This window comes from Puma concolor, unplaced genomic scaffold, assembly GCF_028749965.1.
Source record: "Puma concolor isolate L17-30 unplaced genomic scaffold, mPumCon1.1.hap2 unalloc_scaffold_36, whole genome shotgun sequence".
Classification (NCBI taxonomy): domain Eukaryota; kingdom Metazoa; phylum Chordata; class Mammalia; order Carnivora; family Felidae; genus Puma; species Puma concolor.
The window spans coordinates 191,866-216,720 of NW_028240243.1; the positions used below are offsets into that span (position 1 = coordinate 191,866).

At 48.9% G+C, this 24,855-nt stretch overlaps 1 long non-coding RNA gene across 9 annotated transcripts in view; it reads left to right on the plus strand.

Annotated features, from left to right (window-relative positions):
- The window catches only part of LOC147571252 (uncharacterized), a 227,622-nt gene that overhangs the window by 158,598 nt on the left and 44,169 nt on the right, over positions 1–24,855 (plus strand). For 5 of the 9 annotated variants that reach the window (XR_015247565.1, XR_015247570.1, XR_015247563.1 and 2 more), the window contains exon 1: positions 23,406–23,545. The exons of 2 other annotated variants lie outside the window; for them this stretch is intronic. This is a non-coding gene — a long non-coding RNA (uncharacterized LOC147571252). Of the gene's footprint in view, positions 1–3,994; positions 4,016–14,545; positions 15,818–23,405; positions 23,546–24,855 lie in introns of those variants that run through there. 2 more of the 9 variants (XR_015247569.1, XR_015247568.1) reach the window with 2 other exon arrangements.

Below are 24,855 nucleotides of genomic sequence, written 5' to 3' on the forward strand. Positions count from 1 at the left end.
CTGGTAGAACTCCCCTGGGAAGCCATCTGGTCCTGGACTCTTATTTGTTGGGAGATTTTTGATAACCGATTCAGTTTCTTCACTGGTTATGGGGTCTGTTCAAGCTTTCTATTTCCTCCTGATTGAGTGTTGGAAGAGTGTGGGTGCTTAGGAATTTGTCCATTTCTTGCAGGTGGTCCAGTTTGTTGGCATATAATTTTGCCTAGTATTCCCTGATAATTGTTTGTATCTCTGAGGGATTGGTTGTAATAATTCCATTTTCATTCGTGATTTTATCTATTTGGGTCATCTCCCTTTTCTTTTTGAGAAGCCTGGCTAGAGATTTGTCAACTTTGTTAATTTTTTCAAAAAACCAACTCTTGGTTTCGTTGATCTGCTCTACTGTTTTTTTAGATTCTATATGGTTTATTTCTGCTCTGCTCTTTATTATTTCTCTTCTTCTGCTGGGTTGAGGCCGCCTTTGGTGTTCTGCTTCTATTTCCTTTAGGTGTGCTGTTGGATTTTGTATTTGGGATTTTTCTTGTTTCTTGAGATAGGCCTGGATTGCAATGTGTTTTCCTCTCAGGGCTGCCTTCGCTGCATCCCAAAGCGTTTGGATTGTTGTATTTTCATTTTCGTTTGTTTGCATATATTTTTTAATTTCTTTTCTAATTGCCTGGTTGACCCACTCATTCTTTAGTAGGGTGTTGTTTAACCTCCATGCTTTTGGAGGTTTTCCAGACTTTTTCCTGTGGTTGATTTCAAGCTTCATCGCATTGTGGTCTGAAAGTATGCATGGTATAATTTCAATTCTTGTATACTTATGAAGGGCTGTTTTGTGACCCAGTATATGATCTATCGTGGAGAATGTTCCATGTGCACTCGAGAAGAAAGTATATTCTGTTGCTTTGGGATGCAGAGTTCTAAATATATCTGTCCAGTCCATCTGATCCAATGTGTCATTCAGGGCCCTTGTTTCTTTTTTTTTTTTAATTTTTTTTTTTTCAACGTTTATTTATTTTTGGGACAGAGAGAGACAGAGCATGAACGGGGGAGGGGCAGAGAGAGAGGGAGACACAGAATCGGAAACAGGCTCCAGGCTCTGAGCCATCAGCCCAGAGCCCGACGCGGGGCTCGAACTCACGGACCGCGAGATCGTGACCTGGCTGAAGTCGGACGCTTAACCGACTGCGCCACCCAGGCGCCCCGAGGGCCCTTGTTTCTTTATTGACCACGTGTCCCGATGATCTATCCATTTCTGTAAGTGGAGTGTTAAAGTCCCCTGCAGTTACCACATTCTTATCGATAAGGTTGCTTATGTTTATGAGTAATTGCTTCATATGTCTGGGGGCTCCGGTATTCGGCGCGTAGACGTTTATAATTGTTAGCTCTTCCTGGTGGATAGACCCTGTAATCATTATGTAATGCCCTTCTTCATCTCTTGTTACAGCCTTTAATTTAAAGTCGAGTTTGTCTGCTATAAGTATGGCTACTCCAGCTTTCTTTTGGCTTCCAGTAGCATGATAAATCGTTCTCCATCTCCTCACTCTCAATCTGAAGGTGTCCTCAGATCTAAAATGAGTCTCTTGTAGACAGCAAATAGATGGGTCTTGTTTTTTTATCCATTCGGATACCCTGTGTCTTTTGGTTGGCGAATTTAATCCATTTACAGTCAGTGTGATTATAGAAAGATACGGGTTTAGAGTCATTGGGATGTCTGTATGTTTTATGCTTGTAGTGATGTCTCTGCTACTTTGTCTCACAGGATCCCCCTTAGGATCTCTTGTAGGGCTGGTTTAGTGGTGACAAATTCCTTCAGTTTTTGTTTGTTTGGGAAGACCTTTATCTCTCCTTCTATTCTAAATGACAGACTTGCTGGATAAAGGATTCTCGGCTGCATATTTTTTTCTGTTCAGCACATTAAAGATCTCGTGCCAATCCTTTCTGGCCTGCCAAGTTTCAAAAGAGAGATCAGTCACGAGTCTTCTAGTTCTCCCTTTCTATGTGAGGGCACGTTTACCCCTTGCTGCTTTCAGACTTTTCTCCTTATCCTTGTATTTTGCCAGTTTCACTATGATACGTCGTGCAGAAGATCGATTCAAGTTACGTCTGAAGGGAGTTCTCTGCGCCTCTTGGATTTCAGTGCCTTTTTCCTTCCCCAGTTCAGGGAAGTTCTCAGCTATTATTTCTTCAAGTATCCCTTCGGCACCTTTCCCTCTCTCTTCCTCCTCTGGGATACCAATTATGCGTGTATTATTTCTTTTTAGTGTATCACTTAGTTCTCTAATTTTCCCCTCCTACTCCTGGATTTTTTTGTCTCTCTTTTTCTCAGCTTCCTCTTTTTCCATAACGTTATCTTCTAGTTCACCTATTCTCTCCTCTGCCTCTTCAATCCGAGCCGTCGTCGTTTCCATTTCGTTTTGCATTTCGTTTAAAGCGTTTCTCAGCTCCTCCTGACTGTTCCTTAGTCCCTTGATCTCTGTAGTAAGAGATTCTCTGCTGTCCTCTATACTGTTTTCAAGCCCAGCGATTAATTTTATGACTATTATTCTAAATTCCCTTTGTGTTATATTATTTAAATCCTTTTTGATGAGTTCATTAGCTGTTGTTATTTCCTGGAGATTCTTCTAAGGGGAATTCTTCCGTTTGGTCATTTTGGATAGTCCCTGGAGTGGTGCGGACCTGCAGGGCACTTCCCCTGTGCTGTGGTGTATAACTGGAGTTGGTGGGTGGAGCCGCAGTCAGACCCCATGTCTGCCCCCAGCCCACCGTTGGGGCTACAGTCGGACTGGTGTGTGCCTTCTCTTCCCCTCTCCTAGGGGCGGGATTCACTGTGGGGTGGCGTGGCCCGTCTGGGCTACTTGCACACTGCCAGGCTTGTGGTGCTGGGGATCTGGCCTATGAGCTAGGGTGGGTGGGCAAGGTTCACGGGGGCAGGAGGGGCAGGCTTAGCTCGCTTCTCCTTAGGTGATCCACTTCAGGAGGGGCCCTGTGGCAGCGGGAGGGAGTCAGACCCGCTGCTGCCGGAGGGGTGGCTCCGCAGAAGCACAGCGTTGGGTGATTGCGAGGAGCAGGCAAGTTCCCTGGCAGGAACTGGTTCCCTTTGGGATTTTGGCTGGGGGATGGGCCACTGTTTTTTTAAATTAGAAACAATTTTCTTTTAACGTGTATTCATTTTTGAGAGACAGAGACAGCGCATGGGCGGGGAAGGGGCAGAGAGAGACAGGGAGACACGGGATCTGAAGCAGGCTCCAGGCTTCCAGCTGTCTTCACGGAGCCGGACGCGGGGCTCAAACTCACAAACTGCAAGATCATGACCTGAGCCCAAGTTGGACGCTCAACCGACGGAGCCACCCAGGCGGCCCTAAATTTTTTTTTACGTTTGTTCATTTTTGAAAGTGAGAGAGCACAGGCAGGGGTGGGGCGGAGAGAGAGGGGGACACAGAATCCGAAGCAGGCTCCAGGCTCCGAGCCGTCAGCACAGAGCCCAGCGCGGAGCTAAAACTCAGGAAACGCGAGATCACGAACCGCCGCCCCCTCCCACCGGTGCACGGCCTAGCCGGGGCCGGGACGCGGGGCTCCGCGCGTTCGGCGGAGCGGCCCGGTTTGGGGGGGGTGGGCGGAGGGGCTCGGGCGGCGGGGGACAGGCCGCGCGCCGCGCCCAAGCCTAGCTGCCAGCCTGGCCCCACGCGCCCCCCGGCGGGCGGCGCCACTGGAAGTGACGCGGCGAGGGCGGGGCTCCGGCCCGGGAGCAGCAGCCGCCGCCGCCGCCGCAGTCGCTGCTGCTGCCGCAGCCGTCGCTCAGCCGCCGCAGTCGCAGCCGCAGCCGGCGCAGCGGCCGCCGCAGCAGCCGCCACCGCCGCAGCAGCAGGCGCAGCCGCCACAGGAGCAGCCGCAGCAGCCTCCGCCGCTGACGCCGCAGCCGCCGCCAACTCAGCTGGAAGCGATGTAGCCGCGACAGGCCCGAGCCCCGCGGGCCGCCGCTGCCGTTGCCCTTCAAGCACATGAAGCCGCTCTCCAAGCAGACCGTGGGCAGGTGAGTGAGCCGTGCGGGGCCGGACGGGAGCGCGCGGGCCGGGGACCGGGGGTCAGGGTCGTGGCCCAGGCCGGGGCGGGTCCGCTGCCCCGCGGGGCCCCGTGCTCGTGCCTGGCCGCCCGCTCCACGCCGTGTCTGCTTCGGGCCAGGGACGAGGGCTGCGCCACGCCGCGGCCAGGCGGCCAGCTCGGGGCTGCCGCCCGAGCACCCGGGAACAGCGGGGCGGGCCATCCTCCCGGGACGCCCCCCGCGCGGGTCCCCGCCGCCCATTGTCCCGGCCCCGCTGAGAATCGTCCCTTGGGGTCTGGACCCAAGCTTTCCCCGGGCCTCCCCCCCTCTCCCGGGGCTTGGCCTTGGGCGGAAACTCGGCTAACTGGTGTGCCCGAGGCCGGGCGGGCGCGGTGCTCTGGGGGGCGGCATTCTCAGCCTTTCCGGGTCGCCCGGCCGCTGCCGACCGACCGTCCACCTCCAAGTGCCTGATGGCAGTAAATAAGGAAGGGGCGATCAGAGCCCATCGGAGCCGCTTCGGGAGACTCAGGACTCCCTTGGAGGGACTTTGGAGGGTGTGCCCTCTCCCAACCGTGGCCCCTATGGACCCGACTGCTCAAGTTCTTGACCTGTAGACATTTGGAAGCGGGAGGAAAGAATTGTGGAAAGGCCTTGGGCAAATGGAAAAACAAAAAGAGGGGGGGCTTTCCAAACAGCTTTTCTCACTTTGAATTGGGGAGCAAATTCTTCTCCAGGTTTCTCTGGTATGGCTTTAATGCTTGACAGAAACGGTGGATGATGAAATGACAGAAGAGACCGGAGTTTGTAGTGGTTTTGAGAGCCTCTGGAGGTTGATTATGGTGTGCTGTGTTATCTGGGGTAAATCTTTCAAGGTCTTTCAGGGCAGTGAGCTGTCCTGTCCCCGCTGACTGTTTCTTCCGAGAAGGGCTATGAAAGTGTGACTTTTTCATCGCTTTTTCTTCTTCTTTGTTTTCAACAGTTGAGTAAAAGGGGGCGTTTGGTTTGGCCAGAGCACGTGGGGACACTCCTTTTCTGTGTGTGTCTGAAAACACTTTTACCTCCCCTTGAGCTTTCTATATTTGCTTTTTACACTTTCGTTCCCCCCTCCCCCAACGTTTTGCTTAGTTTTGTTCAATTTCGTTGTTCAACTCCAAGCCTCGGGGCCAGGCTATAGACCAGCTCAGGTCATGATCTCCTGGTTGTTGAGTTCGAGCCCTGCGTTGGGCTCTGCACATACAATGCTAAGCCTGCTTGGGATTCTCTCTCTCTGCATTCCCCCCACTCACGCACCCTCACTCTCAAAATAAATTAATAAACCTAACACCCCCCAAAAAAACAATTGCATTTGCAACAGCATCAAAACATAAAATACTAATTACATTGAACTAAAAACGAGATTCAAAACTTGTACACTAAAAGTATAAAACATTATTGAAAGAAATTAAACAAGATTTAAATAAACAGACTCATGGATTGGAAGACGATGTTGTTAAGATGGTAGCACTTCTCCAATTGATCTACAGCTTCAATGAAATCTTTATCAAAACCACAGCTGGCTTCTTAGCAGAAACTGACAGGCTGATGCTAAAATTCATATGGGAATTTATGGAACCCAAAATAGCCAAAGCAGATCTTTAAAGAGAAGGACAGAGTTGGAGAACTCACCCTTCCTGACTTAAAAACTTCTTAGAAAGCTACAGTGATCGAGATAGTGTGGTATTAGTGTAAGGAAAGACATGTTGATTAATGGGATAGAATTGAAAATCTAGAAATGTACCATCATATTTATAGCCAATTGATTTTCAACAAAGGCATCAAGACAACCCCATGGGAGAAAGGACAGTCTTTTCAACAGTGTGGGGACAACTGGATATTGCATGCAAAAGAATGAAGTTGAACTTCTGCCTCACACCATAGGTGAAAATTAACTCAAAATGGACCAAAGACCTAAATGTTAAGTGCTAAAACTATTAAATTTTTAGAAGAAAGCATAGATGTAAATCTCTGTGGCCTTGACACCAAAAACACAGCAGAAGGAAAAAAACAGGTAATTGACATTATCAAAATTTAAAAATTTTGTGCTTTGGGGTGCCTGGCTGGCTCAGTCAGTTAAGCATTTCTTGATTTCGGTTCAGGTCAGGATCCCACAGTTGGTGAGATCAAGCCCCACGTCAGGCTCTATGCTGACAGCATGGAGCCTGCTTGGGATTCTCTCCCTCTGTCTCTGCTCCTGCCACCACTCATGCTCTCTCTCTCTCTCTCTCTCTCTCTCTCTCAAAATAAGTAAACATTAAAAAATGTTTGTGCTGTAAAGGACATAGTTGAAAAGTGAAAAGACAACCCATAGAATGGGAGATAATTTTTGCAAATCATATTTCTGACAAGAAACGTGTACTAATATAGATACAGAACGCTTACAACTCAAAAACGCAAAAACAAATCACTCAATTTAAGAATGGGCCAAAGGGATGCCTGGGTGGCTCAGTCAGTTAAACGTCCAACTTTGGCTCAGGTCGTGATTTCACGGTTTGTGGGCTCACGCCCCACATCTGTCTCTGTGCTAACAGCTCAAAGCCTGGACCCTGCTTTAGCTTCTGTGTCTCTCTCTATCTCTGCCCCTCCCTGTCTCTCTCTGTCTCTGTCTCTCTCTCTCTCTCTGACTCTCTCAAAAATAAATAAAACATTTTTTAAAAAATGGAAAAAGTGGGCAAAAAACTCAGTCTAAGAAGATACACCCATGGCCAATAAACATGTGAAAAGATGTCAACATTGTTAGTCATCAGGGAAATGCAAATCCAACCCTCAACAGGATACCACTTTACACTTACTAGAATGGCTAAAATAAAAAAGACAGATGATAACAAGCATTGGAGAGGATAGGAGAAATAGGAATGGGATACGCTGTTGGTAGAAATGTAAAAGGGTGCAGCCACTTTGGAAAACAGCCTGGAAGTTCCTCAAAAAGTTAAACATCCAGTAATTTCACTCACAGGTATATACCCCCAAAGAATGAAAAACAGGTGTTCAAACAAAAACTTGTACATGAATGTTTGTAGCAGCAGTATTCGTCATAGAAAAAAAGGAAAAAAGTGCAATGTCCAGCGAATGGATGAAGAAGTGTGGTGTACTCATACAGTGGCTTAACTGGGAGTAAAAGAAATGAAGTACCGATGTGTGCTCCAGCATGGATGAACTGTGAGGACATGCTAAGTGGAGGAAGCTCATCTCGAAAGACCCCCTAATGTATGTATCATTCCACGTATATGAAATGTCCAGAAGAGGTAAAGCCGTGGAAAGAGAAAATAGATTAGTGGTTGCCTAGGGCTGTGGGCAGAAGTGGGATGGAGGAGGGGCAAGAGGGGTTGGGGGAGGTTGGGATGAAATAAGGAGTACGCCTAAGAGGATATAGAGTTTCTTGTTGGAGTGATGCAAATATCCTAAAATAGATTGTGGTGATAGTTGCTCAACTCTGCAGATATACTAAGAACTAGGTACATTTTAAATTGGTCAATTATATGGTATGTGAATTCTAGTTTCCATAAAGCTGTTGTAAAAATAACAGTGGTGAATCACTGATACCAGTGAAAATTAGAGTTGGCTAAGTAATTGTTAGTGTGGTTGTTGCACCTATAATAATTGAGAAAACTATGTTTGGGGAAAAAATAGATTCTTTGTGCAACGATTATCAACATTTTGACAATCCTACTTTGTCTCCTAGCACATATTTGAACACCTTTGATAATCTGGGACCATATAAATTCTTTTACATATTTAGAATACATATTTAGCATTCTTTTCAGCTGTCCACAGATGAGGAGGAAAAACGCACTCTTCTTGTGACTTTCTCCTTTACTCTCACACAACTACCACACTCACAACACTTCTGACACCAGATGTGTTGTGTGCCCCTCCCGCGCCCCGGTACCAAGCAATTCTCCATGATACCAGCTGGGTATCTTACAATTCAATTCAATTCTGACCCTAACAGGAGTAGCACAGAACCCATAGGTTAAGGGCCCGGTCCCACGAGACTGCCCCCCCACTTCAGATGCCATTTCCAAGTGGTAGGTCCTCAGCTTACCCACAATTTCTGTTGACTTGGTTGCTAGTCAGAGGTTCCCATGACCACCACCACCCCCGTTTTGAATTCAGTTACTTGCTAGAACAGCTCGTAGGACTGAGAGAAACACTGCTTTACATTGACAAAGATGATGTGTGATAGAGCATACAGAGGACTGTCCAGATGAAGAGATACATAGGGCAAGTTCTGGGAGGGTTCACCAACCCTGTTCACCAACGTGGAAGTTCTCCAAACCCTGTACTATTGGATTTTTATGGAGACTTCGTCACGTTGGCATGGACAACTGTTGACTCGTTTTCATCCCTCTTTCCTCTGTGGAGAATGGTCGGAGGGGCAAGGCACAGAGAGAGGTGGTAGGGCTGAAAATCCCAAGCTTCTAATCACGGTCTGTCTAGTAACCAGCCCCCATCCAGGGGCCACCCATTAGCCCGTCCAGAGTTTTCTCATTAGAACAAAAGGCACTGCTATCACCCAGGAAATTCCGGGGAATTTAGGAACTGTGTCAGGAACTGGGATCAAATCTCAAATATTGGAACAAAAGAAGCTCTTGGTGCTCTGATTGGTTAGGAAATGACAAGGCTTTTGGGAGTTCTGTGCAGGAACTGGGGGCAGAGACCGATGAACATATTTTCTATCATTTCATAACAATGCTTCTCATGGATTATTACTCACTGAAGATGGGAATTGTCTTGTTTACATGCTGAATTCTGTTATGACTCAGAAATGCTTTCAGATGCGAGTAACAAGAAACCCAACCACAGTGGTTTATACAAACACGAGGCTACCTGTTTCTTCATATGAGAAATCTGTGAGTAGGCAGCTGCTGACATTGGTTCAGATGCTCAACAATGTCAAGGCAGATGTTTCTGGCATTCTCTTGGCCTTTCTCAACATGAGCACTCAAGACAGGAAGAAGGAGGAAGAAGACCAGGCAGCACCAACATCAGAAAAACAAAAGCTTAAAAAAGAAAAAAAGAAAAAAGAAAAGAAAAAAGGTTTCCTAGGAACCTCACCAACTTCCACTTACATCTGGGTCACATGGCCTCCTCTGGCTGGAAAGTGGATGATGAGAAGGCGAGGCAGGACATCAACTGACAGTATCTGCTAGGATTCCAAAGTCTATGACAAATTTTGGTATATAGCAGGAGGTGTCTCCACAGTCCTTTATAAGTATCTGTTGAATGCATATGATAGAATGTTTATTCACAAATACTCAGTCCTCCTCCCTTGGGAGGTTAAGACATCCATGCTGTGTGGAACCTTGGCATCTGAACTTCCTTCAGCCAATGAAATGAACACAGAAGTGGCTTTAAGAGCCAGGTTCTCTTTCCTTTGCCCCTGTGATCATGGAAGCAGGTGTCAAAGTGGAGCCTCTATCCTCTCCAGTCCCTAAATGGATACGATGAGAAGAACACCCAGCTTACCCATGTGAGTTAAGGCACTGAGAATATTTAGTTGTTGATTGCAGCTTAACCTAACCCATCCTGACTGATACAATGTACGTACCCAGGCAAAGAAATCCACAACCGGTCCCCAAATTAAAATTTTACAAACTCTATTTCCTGATCACATTAATAGCAAGACTGTGCCTAAATGAAGATAGATGATAGCCATCTGGAAGTTAAACAAAATAAAAAATAGCTCCTCTGACAAAGTGGAAATCAATACTGAAAAGACAGACTAGACATTTAAGATGATGAGACCACTGTATGCAAATACATACGGGGATGGGACTAAAGTTATTCTTAGTAAAAATTCATCATCTAAAGCTGATACTGCTAACATAAATACGCTTAAACGTTGGAAGATTGAGAATAATTGGATGAAGAATTCAAACTAAGCTAGAAAATGAACAGCAAAATAAAAAGTGGTGGAAGAAATTAATAAAGATACGAGCCTACATTAATCACAAAGCAAAAAGTCTGTGGAATTGATTAATCAAATCAAGGACCAGAACTTTGGAAGGATAAATCAAGTAGACAAGTCTCTGGGAAATAGGATTCCCCTCAAAGCAGGTAGAAAGAGAGAGATACTCAATGTAAGGCATGAGAAACAGACAATATAAATCGGTACGCTGTTTCTGGTGGGCGGATTGACACAAGTGTGGAAACGTAAAATGTGCGTACCTTGAAAATTTGATGAATACGTAAGTGTTAGGTTGAACCGACTGAGGTTCTCAAATGTCGAAGTCTCATGGAGAAATACTACTTTCTTGTAAGAAGTTTGAAACCCCAGACTTGGCGAACAGGGGATAAATGGAACTCCCCTCTCCAGAAGCCTTCGGAGAGGGATGTGTCTCAGTCATTGACCTTGGCCCCACGATTCTATGAATCGGTCCTGTATACAAAGGACATGGTCCTAGGTAGCCAACTTCCCCTCTTCTCCTTCTGGAAAATTGTCCTGGATTGTTCTGGGCTCTAACAGCCAAAACCATCCCCAGGCTCCCAGAGCATCCCCAGACTCAGGGGGTGTTCACAGTGATGCCTCCTCCACTCACCGAACTGTCTTTATCTGATGCCTCCAGGGAAGCTCCTTGAGTCCACTTGTCCCTTGTCATGCTGTGAAGCAGGGCCTTTTTGAACTCAGGTTCACATCCCCTCCTCCTCCAGCATGTTGCCCTAGGCTTAAATCAGCGCTTCTGGCTGGAAGGCTGGGGCTCATTCTGAGCTCTGGATCTCACTCTGCCTTTAGCATCGCCGTCTCCCACCGGAAGATTTCTTTATGCCCAGAATCCTAGAATGCAAAGTGCAGATACGTCCAGGCTTCTGGCCGAGAGTAGACTGTGGCCATTGGGATTCGTGGCCAGAAATGAATGCCTGTTCATTCATTTATGCATGTTTACATTTATTGATGTACTCTAGTCACTCAAAAAAATATGTGTTTGCACACCTAATTAGTGCTGGACATTTTTCTAGGCACTGACGATTCAGCAGTGAAAACAACAGAGGAAAATCCTTGCCCTCCTAGAGCTAAGATCCCAGTAAGGTGGATCAGCAGTAAACCAAATAAGTAGGTGAACTAAAGTGTGTGTCAGTAGTAAAGTCTATGGAGAACAATAAGACAGAGATGGAGGCTAGGGAGTATGTAAGGGGTAGAGGCCCCATTGAATGATGACATTTGGATAAAGGTATGAGGGAGTGAACCCCGCAGGTTTCCGGGAGAGTTCTGTTCCAGTAGAGGGGATGGCAAGTGAAAAGCCCTAAAGAGGAAGCATGTGAAGAATATCTGAGGTAGGAGGTCAGTAGTGCTGGAGCTGAACAAGCAAAGGGTGAACGCTAAGAGGCGAGGTTAGAGGGAACAGTGGGGGTGGAGGCTGTGGTCAGAACCCTGGCTTGCTTCTAAGTGAGCTGGGAGCCCCTGGAGGGTCCTCAGATGGAGAGGGACATGAAAGACCTCTTGCTGCTGTGCTGGAAGCAGACTGGAGTGAAGCTGGGATAAACACGGGTCAGTCAAGAGGCTTCTGTAATGATCTGGTGACAGGGGAGGGCGGTGTGCACCCGGGGGATGGCACGGAGGTGACACCATAGGCAGTGAGAAGGGGGTGTGTGAAGAAAGGTAACTGGAGTGGCTCCAACACCAGCCTTTCACACGCAGAGCCTGCACCCCGTCTAGGAATCCCAACAGGGTGACATGGTCTCTGGTAACTCCTCTTCAGCCGCCTTCTTCCTCTCTGAGGACCTGCGTGTGATCATGTCCAAAAGCTTGTTCCCCAGAACTCTGTGATTCTCCCTCCAGAGGGCTCTGTTCCTCGCTGTTGGATGAAAAATGCCTAGGATGAGAACACCAAGCGAGCATGGGCTCATCTGAATTCTGCCTCAGCCCCCTTGCTCTCTTCAGTGACAGGAAGAAAACACCATGTAAGCTGCTCAGTGAAAACACAGTATTTCATTAGGGCTGAGAGAGTTAGACAAGTAAACAATTAAGTGTTCTATTATGATCAGTCTTTAGCCATTTAAGCGTCAGTTCAAGAAGGAATCATTATAAAGGTCTAATAGAAATGAAAATAGAGGCAGGGTAGTTTTGTGTTACATTTCAACCATGGCCTCAGCCTTGCAGATCTAAAGTCGGTTTGACCATGGCAGAGAAAGGCTCCCAGCCACAAGGGGACTTACACAGACAGGAAGGAGGTGGAAGACAGGCATGTCTACCAACTGGCTGGGGTGGAAGCAGGAACCTTTCAGCTCAGAAGGTTTCATCCTGCACAACAGGAGCTTTTTCATTTTATTTTTAATGTCTGAGAAGCAACATGAGAATTCTGCCTGGGAGGCAGGCAGGAGAGGCAGCTTACAGGAAGCTTCTGGATGTCTTGTGAGATGCTGGATTGTAGAATAAATATGTCTAATAAAATCCCCCTGGTGACCCAGCTTGGACGATTTGGAAATACCGTTAGACTGTTTCTTGAAGGAATTGCTTCACTGAAACTGGAAAAATACCTGCTCAGGACACCACAATCCCAGCAGAGGACTTTGGAATAAAGATACCGTTCATCACTGAGGTCTGAGTCTTTGCAGCCAAGACGCCGGCACATCCTTCTGGGGCTGTAGAGAGGCAAGCCCAGGTCACCTCTTCCTTGGATCCTCTCGATGTCTTGTTCCTCTCAAGGAGTTCCCGTCTCTTCTCCAGAATGTCCAGAATCCCAGGGGACTTCCAGAGTAGAGGGTGCTCCAGAGCCCAGGTTGCCCATTAGAGGAGTCCTGCACTGGGCAGAAATGGCCAGCCCCTAGAACTGCCATACTTCTCAGTCTTGGCCAAGGACCAACCCACAAAAAGTGTTACCTTGGTTCAAATCCAAGTACCTGGGAGGAGCTGCCAGATGGAGGCTGTCAGTGATTCATATTCTTGCCACGGCAGTTTGCTTCTTCTGAAGGGGAACTTGAGCGCTGTGTCTCTGGGTCTTCCACAAGCCCCCAAATCAAGCAGTAAATGTGAGAGAAGAGGCCAGGGAGGAAGAATTGCTTACCCTGGAGTAGGACCTTGGCCTGCCTCTAAAATGGGCCACACGGTTTAGATTTGGGACAAAAGCCTTTCGGTACAAAGTGTGATCTTGCCTACAGTATTCTTTCTCTTGAGAACCCACGGTGACATTTAGCAGATGAATGAGAAGCCAGAGGCCCTGGCTTCTGGCCAGACTCAGCGTGGCTACTCCGTTTGAGGTGAATCAAATTCATTTTTTTCCCCCCATCGGCAAACTTTTAGTTATAGGTTGGCTTCCCATGTGGCTTTCTCTACAGTAAAGATGCTGCTGGCCATTGGGCTTGAATGAACAATTGTATTTCTCATTGTAAATGAATGCTTTGAAATTACACCTTCCATACCAGCCTTTACTTCGGTAAGTCCACCTCAGAAACGGGTCCCGTGTCAGAGTCTGGACGGTATTTCAGCCCAATAAACTGAGAACCGTATTGTGAACAGAAAAAGCAAATGCCACCCTAGAAGGCTTTTGGGAACTTAGTAAGGCCACCTTCCTTAGAAATTCCCCTAACCCGTCAAGCTCTTCTTTGGACCTTCTGTATTACAAATGTTTGAGAAGGTTCTCTGGGTGGATGACAATCAACAGATCCTGTGAAGTGTAAAAGGCCCCATCGTTCGTCAACATCTGTGTTACCGCGAGGTCAGTGCAGAGAGTCCAGGGTACAGGTGGGTACACTGGGGGTAGAGAAAAAGAAAACTCTGGAAGGCGCACAGGTTAGCATGAAACTTATTTCTGTGCTGAGGTCCAAGACAGCTGTCATGTGTGGAAAGCCCCATCAGAAACATCGTGACCATGAAGTTTTCGCACACGTGCAATAACCGGAAGAGCTGTTGATGATGAAGATTAACCAAAACAGCATCCTCAAGGACAGCAAAAGCTATGATTCACCAGATATTTGGGACAACAGAGCAAGTTGCAAATAGATGTGTTTTATCTTGGAAAAGGGGAGATTTAAAGAATTTGATAGCATTTCTAAAAGTTATTTTTTTTCATTTCAACATTTTATTTATTTATTTATTTATTTATTTATTTATTTATTTGAGAGACAGACCGTGAGTAGAGGATAGGCAGAGAGCGAGGGAGACACAGAATCCAAAGCAGGCTTCAGGCTCTGGGCTGTCAGCACAGAGCCTGATGTGGGGCTCAAACCCATCCACATTGAGATCATGACCTGAGCCGAGGTCAGACGCTCAGCTGACAGCCACCCATGTGTCCTGATAGCATTTTTTTTTTTAATGAGGAGCGTTCCTTTGAAAATCCTGTTTCTAGCTCCTCTTCTAATCTAGGGCTTGAGCAGCATCTGTCTTCTTTAAATGGGGCCTAGGGCTTCATTCACAGGGGGCCACCCAGCCAGCTGCCCTTGTTTATATCCCCAGTCTGGCTGGTTCCTTCTGCATTTATAACTCTCTGTTTCACAGAGAACAGAGCAGCAGGACAGAAGTGGGTGTCTTCCTGTGTCTTCCCCGGGTCCCCACGGCCTAGGATAGATCACAGGTACTGGCTTGTGGAGGGCCAACCTGGAGCCTCAGGGCAACAGGGTCCTTCCACCCTTAGGGGGAGCAGAGCAGTGCTTGCAGTGCCATGACCCAAGCCAGGGGCCACGCAAGGCCACAGGAGGTGGCACCTTCCTGAGGAGTAGAGTGACCCCACCAGCTTTGCAGAACGTTCCATCATCTTGCTAGGCATGAAGAGGCTGGCCACTGGTACGTGTGGCTCTGAGGCGGGGGAATGGATGAAGGTGCACGTGGGGTCGGCGTGTGGAGGCCCTTTGCCTGGGTGGTCTCGGGCGAGTGGTGTGCGTGCCGAGGGAGAGGGGCTTTGTATCTGCTGGCATCAGAGCAAGTACGTACATCATGTCTGTGTGACTGTGACAGAGGAGGAGCCTATGTCTTGAACAGAGGGCATGAAATGTGTGTACAGCATGTGAATAAATGTGCTTAATGGTTATCATCACACAGCTCTTTTCTCAGCATATTGTTTGTTTAATTGATAGCAGTTCTCCCTCCTCCAGGATAATTCATTCGGGTTTAACATGGAGAACAGAACTCAACCGTCCATCCTCACTTCACAGGGTGTTTGAGACTGATCTCCTGGTCCTGGTTTGCCTGTCTGGTTAGTTGGTTAGCTAGCTGGCTGAGCGGTCACACTTTTAAGTATCCCGAGTGGGTTTCCTGTCTTTTCTGAGCCACATCTTTGGCTTGTTGTGTGACGTCACCAAATCCCCGTGCTCTGTGTCAGCTCATTGCTGCAGAATTCTTTCTTCCCTTGTTTCTTTTTTTCAACTTTAATGAGTTTAAGTTATTTCAGAACGTATTAAGATTATTCTCTCCCTTGTGTTGGATATTTGAGGGGATGCGAGTAAACCGAACATTTATCAGTCCTCTCTTCTCTTAATTGAACAGGGGCTGACTGCTGCGAGGCTTGGTATTCTGCCCAAAGATGTCCCTGAACATCCACAGCTGGGCTTCTGTCAGCTCTGGAAACAACAAGGACAGGCCAGGGCGAAGGTGCTTCGGCATTTAGAGCTGGAGCCTCTCGGCGCGTGAACAAAGCCTGTTTGAGGCACCCCGTTTGAAGCCCTACTGAATCCATGATGGCCGAGTCCTACCTTAATTGGCAACCATCTGCCTCCTACGGCAGTTCACAGGGAGCTCATGCCAGCATTTAGGCAGCTCCCTGTTTTGCAAATGATTTGTGATTCATAATGAACAAAAGATTGCTCTTCAGGTGACCTGTCAGGGTAAGCCTGATTCGGGGATGGGGTCCACAGGAACCTGTCCTCCGTGTTCTGAGGGGTAGTAGAGATCGGAGGGGCCACAGTAGTGCAGGGGTGGTACCGCTCAGGCTTGCTGCTAGCTTATTATAATGCCTTTGAGTGGATTTGCAAGATGTGCCCCCTCTGGGTAGACACAACCCCATGGCCACACAGCTTGGCAGTGGGAGGGCTCCTTCTTGGAGGAAAATGTGTCTCTTTCCCCTGGCACATTCAGCCCTGAACCAGGGAATGTGCTTTGGTAAGGAAAGCGTAGACTGTACTTAAGGCCCCACTTGACCCCTGGTGCTTTAGGGGTAGCTTTAGCGCAGAGCCAGGTGCTTTAGGGCAGAGCCCTGAAGCAGATGCGCCTCCTTCTCTAGTGGCAACTGGGCGAGCCTTTCCAGTGCCGGTTCTTTCCACCTTGAGAGTGTTAAAGACAAGACCGCATACCCAAAATGGAGTCGCTTATGCTAAGTCCCACTCCACCAAACTAAGGCTTAACTTAATTACAGTTTTGGCTCTCCCAGACAGGGAACCTTAAACCCTTGACTAGCCTGATCATCATGAGTCAGGTCACCTGCATGATAAGCCCCTTACATCCCCTAAAGGAAAGGAACCTTGCAATAACCAACCCACCTTTCTTTTACTTCCTTCTTCCTGCTCCCTCCTGCCTATAGACCTGAGCTCTTTTTCGGACGCTCAACCGACTGAGCCACCCAGGTGCCCCATAAGGAGCCAGTGTTTTCAGTTTGGTGAATACCTCTGCAGTCATTAAAAGACAGTCTTTTCAAATATTAAGAATATTTTTATTTAACTTAAACCAAAACCATCAATCTCGTACATCTCGCAAAAGGCCATTTTGCGATAAGGTACACACGCATAGTGACTTGGTTTCTTTCGAGTACTGTCTCCTCTCTGGCTTAAGAATCCTGTATTGCTTTGAAAGGTCTTTGGCCAGGTCAGTCCTCTTCCCGGGTGACAGTATTAATGGTGTTGTACGTGGGTAAAGTGTCAGTCACAGCATTTAGAAGAGGATGCCCACCGCCATCCGTTTCCGGTCCGGGTGGGTTGATAAGAGACACAGCAGTGGCCGTGGCTTGGGAAATCCCATCTGTGTTTCTGGGTGTGGATCCAAGGGTAGTTTTAAGACATGGTGGTACTTTTTCTAAAGCCAGCGCTCAGCCTCCTGCTGAGTCTGGAGGCTTCATGTCATGAGCAGGGAGCTTGGGCGGTGGAAAAGCTAATTGAGGTTCGGTTTTTAGAAATTTTACCAAAAGTCCTGGAAAAGAGTTCCCGGGCATGGATCGGTGATTCGGTTTCCCGGGTGCGTTGGGGGCACCTTTGGGTCCAAACCACCCAGTCATCCATCCGGTGACACCACCTTGTTCCTCATTTCTTCCTCTTTGATACCCAGGCTGCATCCCATCAGCCATCAAGCTTCACGACGTCCGTGTTCCTGTGCTTGAACATATCCAGTTAAGAGTTTCCTTATCAGGATTCTATCCACCTCTCGGCGTCAGTGAGTTCATTAATTTCTTGCGCGCATCATCCGGTATTTCCTGTTGGACCTCATTTTGCGTTTTGAATTCTTCAATTTGGTCTTCCTTGGGATCCAAGACAGCATCCGCTTCGGTGAATTGTCCCTGCAGTGACATCAGTTTTCCTTGTAGGGTGTCCGCTTTTTCCATCCATTCGGCTGCTTCCAGCTTTAGCTTAGCTAGTGCTCCAGCGTGCTGCTTTTTTCTTGTTCCTGGGAGGCAGAAAGCCAGAATACGCTTTCGTCTTTCTGCCTGGTGACCACGTGTAATTGCTCCTGCGGTGACGCTGTCTGCGGACTGGCTCGATGGCTCGCATTGTCCATGGCGTTGGAAGACACAACTAGCTTCTCCTCCAATACCGTGGTCTTCTTTCTTGGTTTAGCCCCTTCGTGTTCTGCGGCCAAAGCACCGCGCTGACGAGAATCTTCGGATCCCAAAGCGTGGCGCTGTGATCTCTCCAGCTCCTGCTTTGGGTGTCATTCTTTTTCACGTGGATGTTGCATCTCATTCTGGAGGGCACAGGTTTCCATTTCTTTGTTCCGGGGCCCACATGACTTCATCTGTCTTCCCGCCGGCACATCGCTGTCTTGTCCTGAATTGCTGTAACTGCATTTACAAGCTGATGTAATTCCCCGGTCTTGCCCTGTTCTTTGTCTTTCAGTAGCCCTTTCAAAGCAAGCACCTTCTCTTTCGTTGGAGCACGCTAGGATTCTTCCTCTCTCTGCACCATTAAAAGCTGCGTGTTTGTCTCTGGTAGTGCTTGATTTTGTGTCTCCCGTTCTCTAGACGTTTCCACTCTTGTTTCATTGTCCTGTTTTAGTTTACACACGTCCATTTCAAAATTCGATAGTCTCTCCTTCAGATTTGTTACTGCCTGCCTCACAAGTTCCTTTTCACCCACTTCGCCGGCGAAATTCTCGTTCAGGGGAAGCAGTTCATCACGTTTTCTGCTTTGGGAAAACAGGAGCTGTTTTTCCTGAAGTCAGTTTGGTAAAACATCTCGCTCCTCCTTGAGCTGCTTGATCTCCGAATCGGGGTGTTCGTGTTGTTTTCTTTCCAGTTCTGAAGGGGCAGCAGTCGAAGCAGACAATCTCTGGTTATCGTCCTGGAGGGTTCTCAGTGTGGCATCTTTTTTCCTGCATTGACTTTCTGAGCTCCTCTACCTCTTAATGGAGCAATCGAGAAGACTCACTCGATACACCAGACTTAATTGCCTTGAGAGAGCCTGCTGACTCGGATGATTCGGTGGAGGGCTGGAACGAAATGATGGCGAATTTCCCTAAAAGCAGATCCTTGCCATTGCAGAGCTCCGCGGTGCTAAGCTGCGTTTGTGTCAGTCCTGTCTCTGATTTTTTTTTAGTTTGATTTCGTTTCCTTCGTGACTCTGGACCAGGCCAATACAGGTCATCTGTAGTTTAGGATTATTGTCACGGTGAGTTTGGCAAAATTGCCAATAAAGCCTGACGTTCCTGCCTTAATGCGTCCACTCCGGTGTCTTTTTCTTGAATAACGTGTGACGAATTCTGAATCGTTTCTCTAAACACGTCCTGGTCGCTAGACTCGATTCTAGTGAAGATTTTCATCTTACAGCTTCGTGAGATACGCTTCTTTGGCAACCATTCCATCTGTCATTTTGTGGTACTCTCTGTTCAGATTGCTGTTTTCCCTAGTTCTCCTGCAAGGCAGCTAATACTTGTTCTCTTTCCAAAGCATATCTTCCAATTGCTGCAGAAGGTTTGCCACATTCTGGTTGTAGGAAGCCACAGACGTCCTGCTGGGGCGGTCCTCTATCTCCAAATCTTTTTGCCGGATAATCTGAGTTAGTTTACCAGTCTCATCTTTGGATGGGTGATCAGTCCGTTCAGTTAATCAGATGTTCTTTTCAGTGAGGAGTTTATTCTCCAGTTCTTTTTTTTTTTTTTTTAAATGTTTTATTTATTTTTAATCTCCAATTCTTGTCCTTTTGTTCCTTTTACTTAATCTTTCAGTTTCAGCTTTAGATACATCACGCTTTTCACTGACGTTTTTCTACAGGAAGATGCTGAATCGTTGTTACTTGAAACACATCAGGATGTGTTGTAGGAATGTGCTGGGTTTTTGAAGGATCTGGGTGTTCATTTCCTCTATTGTGTTCTGCAAAATCTTAATCTCCTCATCTTTCGCTGAAAGGAGCTGAGCGTGTTTAATGGTCATTTGCTCATGCTGGTGTGTGAGATCCTCTGCCCTCCGTTTCTGGTCTTGTAAAAAACGAAGCCACTGTAGCTTACCCTGGCGTTGATCCTCAATGATCTTTTGTTGTTGTTTGATTTCGTCTACCAGACAAACTCTTTCTACATTCAGCTGATACACCTCGCATTCTAGTTCTGTGATACGGTCTTGCGTTTGCTGGTCGACCACAGGTACAGATTGGCTGTGTTCTCTCAGACACTCCAGTTCGTCTTGCAGAAATTCATTCTCTTCTCTCGTGGATGCAAGACGAACGTCTTGCTCCTCCACGGTTTGCTGTAAAATTTCATTTTCTCTTAAGACTTGGACGTACTTCTCTAATAGCTCCTGGAGCTCTGGCCTTCTTTCAAGTTTTTCGATACAGATTTCTTTCTCTTTAATAAGTTGTGTCAATCGCTTATGCTCCTCCAGAGCAGAGGAGAGCATTGCCTTAGTTTCTCTATGGTCGGCATCCATCTGCTCAACACTCTTTTTGAGTTGTAGTATTTCATCATCTTTGTCTTGACTGCGTTGAATTAAACACTCCTGCTCTAACTGGGAGGAGGATTTAGACAAGTGATACGTGTTGGTCGGTTCTTTACTAGCTTGCTCATACCTGGCTGTTTTCTCCAACACCTTCTTTTCAGCCCGGCACAATTTTACGATTAACTGTCCTTTTTCTATTTTTAAGTCCCGCGTGATAGATTTTGTTTCCAGAGAATTCTTATGGTTACAGACAGTAGTTTCTTCCAGCCGACGTCTTACGTCTTCAGGCTCCAAACCCAGCTTTCCATTTTCCACCTTGAGATTGCAAGCAGCTTTCTTTAAATGGCCATTCGGCTCTTCCATTTCTGAAAGGCTTTGCTGCAACTTTCTGACTGTCGTTTCCCTCCCTGGAAGCGAGTCGTCGTCAACAGTGTTGTCAGAGTCTTGATTAAGAGACTGTGCTGGCTCCTTCTCAGCTCTAGCAGATTCCTCCTCGTCTTGTTTAATATGTTCCTTAAGTTCAGCGTTCTCCTTTGGGATATTTACATTATGCGTTTGCGACGGATCTGACCGATGCGGATCATTAACAGCCAGTTGACTTTGAGGTGATTCTTCGTTTTGCGCATCTGACTCTTTGGCTCTGTCCGTTTGCTCATCCTCAAATGGACAAGCTCTCTTTTCATCATTGAGATCGTGTTCCACTTTGCCGTTGATGCCGTTGCCTTCACTTTGTGGTTCTGATGGCTGACCTCTCATCAAAACCCTGGGCTGTGTAGTTTGTTTCTGTCCATCGAACTCCCCCAGCTCTGCTGTTGGGAGTTCCTTCTCGGTCCTACCCTGAGTGGATTTTTGTCCGTCGGCCTCCAAGGCACATCTTAAATGCTCTCCTTCTGAATCCAAATTCACACCTCCTGGAGCCGTACGTTCAATCACTTCCTGCTCATGGCTCACTTTCCAAAGTGCCGGTTGAAGTGCTTCCCGTCCTTGACCTAATGAGTTTTCTTGTTCTAAAACGTAGACTCGCTCTTCAAGTTTCAGATCGTCTCCAATGAGATCGTCACCCTGGGTTGAGCTACACCGTGGCGTCATCTCCTTTTCCGCATCGGACGGCACTTGCCGCAGTCCAGACACTTCTTCCACCGCTGTACTCTCGGAAAGAACTCTTTCCTTTTCCGTCACTGTATCACTTTGCCTCAAAACGGAAGGCTGCGATTCACATTCTTCAATCCTCTCTTTCTTTTCCTCATGTATCCGGTCCCATTCTCTCCTTAAAGCGTCTCTCTCACTTTCTACCGAAGATAATTTGCTATGGATGTACTTGACGGTGTCCTCAAGTTCTTCAATTTTCCTGGTAGACTCCACTTTTTCAGTCTGTAGCACTTGAATGGTGTTTTGCAGATGCTCAATGACAGACTCCTCAGCTGCTCTGAGTCCAGAGTCGTCCTTCTCTAACAGATTTTCCAGTTCTTTGATTCTTTTTTCATAGCCTTTTGACTTTTGACGGTACCTGCGACGTATTTCTGCCAGTGTCTGTTGATAGACGTTCTGCAGTACTGCCTTTTCAAGTTGATGGTCATCAATTGCCTCATTTCGATTCTGTTCAAGTTCCCTGATGGTAACCTGCAGTTTGTAGATCTCATTCTGCTCGGCGCTGTTCGCTCCCGGTGCTGAAGTCTGGGACAAATGCTTCCAATGGCTAACTTCAGCCTCCAGTCTTAAAACTTCATTTGACAGTCTGCTTATGTCTTGTTGTGACCAAATGAGGTCAGCAAAGTCCAGGTCATCCCCCGGGGAAGCTGAAGCAAAGTAGTTGATACCGTAACCCACGGAAGGTGACGCTGTGGTTGACCGAAGGGCTGATTGGAGCTCCAGCAACTGGTTCTTGAGCCCTATCTGTCTCACTTTAAGAAGTTTCATTTCTACCTCTTTCTGTTGTAGCTGATGTCGGTAGCTAAGAGTCTGCCGCTTTATCTGAAGCTCCGAGGCTTCGTACTTCTCTTCCAGATGACTACAAAGACTTTTAAGTCTCTGATTCTCCGATCTTAAGGTTTCCCGACTCACTTCACTCTCTTTTCGGTCAGAGTCAGGTCCTTCTCCCACCTTTTCGGTTCCCTCCACCCACACATCTTTGATGACCTCCGAGATGTGGTCAGTGAAGGAAGCCACACTGCCACCCACTTGCTCTAGGGAATGGCCCTGGCCACCAAACGAAAAGGACATCGCTGCGGGTCACAGAACTGACCTGGTCCGCTCGGCAAAAAGCGTCCAGCGCAGTCGGACAGTCCCGCCAACTGTCTCCAGAGGGAGGCCTGCGCGAGGCTACCGATGACATCACAATCGGGCGTTTCTAGGCAACGCCAGCCACACCGCACGCGGGGCTGCTAGGGTCCGCGCGACCCCTGCCCACGACCTCCCACCCCTTACCCTCCCCCCACTGCCCCGCGGCCATCCCTGGCGGTCCCCAGGTGCCTGTGAGCACCTGCGGGGGAAAATGCGTCTCGCCCTGGACTTTCCCGGGAAGTCCAATCAAAGCACACAGCGCTCTGCAGCTTGTGGTTTCCAGGTAACAATTTCTTGTAATTGACATGAAATGTGCACAGTGTTAGCACCCATCCACCTAGGAGGTAGAAACAGGTCTACACCCGCGCGTCGGCACAGTCCTAAAGGGGGCATCCGGAGGCTCCCGCCTACCCCAACCCCTCGCGTCTCCCACCATCGCCCCCCCAGCCCCCCTCGCGGGTCCAGCCCCGTGCCCAGAGCGCCCCAAGCCCGGGTGTGGCTGTTCCCGGCCGCCAGGATCGCGGGGTCACGCCCCTGGCGCCTGCTGCCCCCTCCCACCGGTGCCCCGCCTAGCAGGGGCCGGGAGTCGGGACCCAGGCGGCGCCTGGACGGGGGGCTCCGTGCGCTCTGCGGGGCAGCCCGGGTGGAGGGGGCGGCGGGGGCGGCGGGGGCTCGGGCGGCGGGGCCAGGCCGCGCGCGGCGCCGGAGCCGGGCAGAGGGCGGCACTGGAAGTCACGCGGCGAGGGCGGGGCTCCGGCCCGGGAGCCGCCACCGCCGCCACCGCTCAGCCGCCGCCTCAGACGCCGCTCAGCCACCATAGCAGCCGCCGCCGCCGCCTCTCAGCCGCCGCAGCAGCCGCAGTCGGCGCAGCAGCAGCTCAGCCGCCGCAGCCGCCACAGTAGCACCCGCAACCGGCGCAGCCGCTGCCGCTCAGCAGCCACCGCAGCCGCCAGTAGCAGCTGCAGCCGGCGCAGCAGCAGGCGCAGCAGCAACCGCCGCTCAGCCGCCGCAGCCGCCGCAGTAGCAGCCGCCGCTCAGCCGCGGCAGCAGCCGCAGTAGCAGACACAGCCGCTGCAGCAGGCGCAGCAGCAGCCGCCGCCTCGGCCCGGAAGCGATGTAGCCGCGCCAGGCCTGAGCCCCGCGGGCCGCCGCTGCCGCTGCCCTTGAACCGCACGAAGCAGCTCGCCAACCAGACCGTGGGCGGGTGAGTGAGCCGTGCCGGGCCGGCCGGGAGCGTGCGTTTCGGGGACCGGGGGTCGGGGTCGTGTCCCGGGCTGGGGCGAGCCCGCTGCCCCGCGGGGCCCCGCGCTCCGGCCGGCCGGCCGCCCGCTCCACGCCGGGTCCGCTGCGGGCCAGGGACGAGGGCTGCGCCACGCAGCGGCCAGGCGCCCAGCTCGGAGCCGCTGCCCGAGCCCCCGGGAACAGCGGGGCGGGCCGGCCTTCCGCGACACCCCCCCCCCCCCCCCGACCAGCGCGGGTCCCCGCCGCCCATTGTCCCGGCCCCGCTGAGCATCGTCCTCTGGAGTCTGGACGCAAGCTTTCCCCAGGCCTCACCCCCACCCTGCCCCCTTCCCAGGCTCTGAGCTGTCAGCACAGGGCCAGACGCCGGGCTCCAACTCACGGACCTCGAGATCATGACCCGAGCCGAAGTCGGACGCTTAATCGACGGAGCCACCCAGGCGCCCCTTTTTCAGATTGTAGAAGAGTAAAAATGTACATATGCTGTTACTGTATAATCCATGGTGTGGGTCAGCAGCCCTTTGTTGAATAGGTTAATATTTGTAGAGTGAAAATATAAAGGTACTTCATGCTAAATGGAACACTTAAAGATTGTAAATGGCTTCATGTTAGTTCAGGTCAAGTTTTGTTACCAAATAAGTTACCAAAAAACCTTGTTTTTTAGATTTCAAAGTGATGGCTAAGGGGTTATGGAGGTGGTTTACTCAGCAGTAATGCTCCTATTGAGAGAATCTGAGATGGTTTTTTGTTTTTTGTTTTGTTTTGTTTTGCCTTTTACTCTACGTAATGCCCCCTTACTCCAAAAAGTTAGAAACCACAATGATGTTCTGTAACTAGGGGGTCACAGACTCAAGGGCTAGGCAGGTAAAATTAATAAGCGAAGGGAAGGTAATTGTAGGGCAGTAGAGAGAGGCGAGGAATAGCAAAACCAGCTCATTGCACGGGCTTGCTTGCTCTTGGCAAGTCTAGCTACCTGTTGACATGGTGAATGTGGGTGCAGGAACACCCACCTTCTCATTTTTAAGGATACTCCAGAACGGTGATTTTTTTGTGTGTGTGAAGTTTATTGATACTTAAATATCAGCAATGAAAAAGGAAAAGAAAAGAAACCGCTGGACGTAGGCCAGAGAAAATCTGTGTGCAAGCTTTATCTGGCCTTGGGCTGCCTGCTCTGACCTCTAGCTGCGAGACTGATTCTTACCGAATGAAAAGTTGGACCGTGGTGTTTTGGTAGTGAACGCTTTCTTGAGATGGGGATGGGACATTTGCTTTATC